Source organism: Lactuca saligna, chromosome 1 (assembly GCF_052625555.1).
Source record: "Lactuca saligna cultivar CGN05327 chromosome 1, ASM5262555v1, whole genome shotgun sequence".
Taxonomy (NCBI): Eukaryota; Viridiplantae; Streptophyta; class Magnoliopsida; order Asterales; family Asteraceae; genus Lactuca; species Lactuca saligna.
Window position 1 is genome coordinate 96,776,452 of NC_136417.1, and position 1,594 is coordinate 96,778,045.

At 40.3% G+C, this 1,594-nt stretch overlaps 1 non-coding gene across 1 annotated transcript; it reads right to left on the reverse strand.

Annotated features, from left to right (window-relative positions):
* Window positions 1-1,147: 1,147 nt before the first annotated feature.
* On the reverse strand, window positions 1,148-1,254 carry LOC145027961 (small nucleolar RNA R71). Its single transcript, XR_013675721.1, has one exon. It is a non-coding gene; the product is annotated as a small nucleolar RNA R71 (small nucleolar RNA).
* Window positions 1,255-1,594: the final 340 nt, after the last annotated feature.

Consider the following 1,594-nt stretch of genomic DNA (forward strand, 5'->3'; position numbering starts at 1 on the left):
TACTTTTATTAATTGTTTTACTTAAAATTAGTTATTAGCTTAATTTTCCGTTCCTTGAGTTCGACACCTTACTTACTAATCTATACCACTAAAAGACAGGTTCACTGCCTTTGTGTGCTAATTTTATTAATAAAAAGTAGGGATAAAACAAGTGCATTTTACACACATCAAGTTTTTGGCGCCGTTGCCGGGGAACGGTTCTAAATAATTAATCTAATTCCTAATTTTTTCGATCCTTTGTATGAGTTTACTTGCATAAAGTTCATCTATTGCAATTTAGTATTTAGTAATTAGGTTTTAGCATCTGTTTTAGTTTTAATATTAAGTTTAGAATTTTTCAAAATTTCACTGATACTCGCCGAGTGCAGTCACACCTACTCGGCGAGTACCAGTTTATTTAGCATTTAATTTTCATTTTTTTAGTACATTTCTTTTGTTCTTTTTACGCTTTTATTCTATTTATTTCAGGACTTTCATGACCAGAGGATCAAACACCCCACTGGTAGCCCCGTTTGAAGATCTCGAATCCGCATTAAAAAGGAACAAAGGAAAGGACATGGAGAGTTCAAGTACACCAAAGAAGTCGCCTTTGTCCAATTTGAAAACTGTTTTTGGGAAAAAGAAGAACAGTAAATCCGGAGCATCCAGTGCCTCTTTGATAATCGAAGATCCAATTCAAGAAGATATCAAGTACGAGACCGAGGAAGAAGAGGAGCCTACATACGAGCACAAAACCGAGTCCGAGGAAGAGTTAGCTTTCACAATGGCTAACATTGATGAAATCCCCATGGGAGAATGGAAGAAGAGGATGCGCGAAGACACTGGCCCGGGACTTGTGCAACCCGCAATTCCCGCGACTGCTACCTTCGAGCTAAAGGGTCATATCCTAGCCTCACTCAAAGAAATACCTTTTTATGGAAAAGATCATGAAGATGCCTACAAGCATTTGGATGAAGTAAATGATGTAGCTAATTACTTCAATATTCCAAATGTAACCCGCGAGACTCAACTACTTCGTATGCTTCCGGTGACATTAAAGGGTGCTGCAAAAGACTGGCTCAAGTCACTTCCCCCCGGATCAGTCACTACTTGGGCCAAAATGAAGGAGGAATTCATTGATCACTTTTGCCCACCTTCTAAGATAGCCAAGTTGAAGAAGGCCATTGCAAACTTTGAACAACAAGCTGGAGAGTCGCTATATGAAGCATGGGAGAGGTACAAGAGCTTACTAAGAAATTGCCCACACCATGATCTAAACAGCCAGCAAGAAGTCTCCATCTTCTATGATGGAGTCAATGTCACAACCAGGCAGTTACTAGACTCGCAAGGCCCACTTACAAAGAAGCCGCCCCCGGTGATTAAAGAATTGGTTGAAGAATTCTCTAAACATTCTAGAGAATACCATAACCCTAGACATGATGTCGCTAGGGGAGCCGCTTATGCTGCTACTGAAGACTTATCCGCGGTCATGGCTATGCTAAAAACCATGGATAGGAAAATGGATAAAATGGATCAAACGATCCATGCTATTCGGGTGGGTTGTGAAAACTGCAATGGGCCTCACCTCACTAGAGACTGCGATTTAGATGCGAAT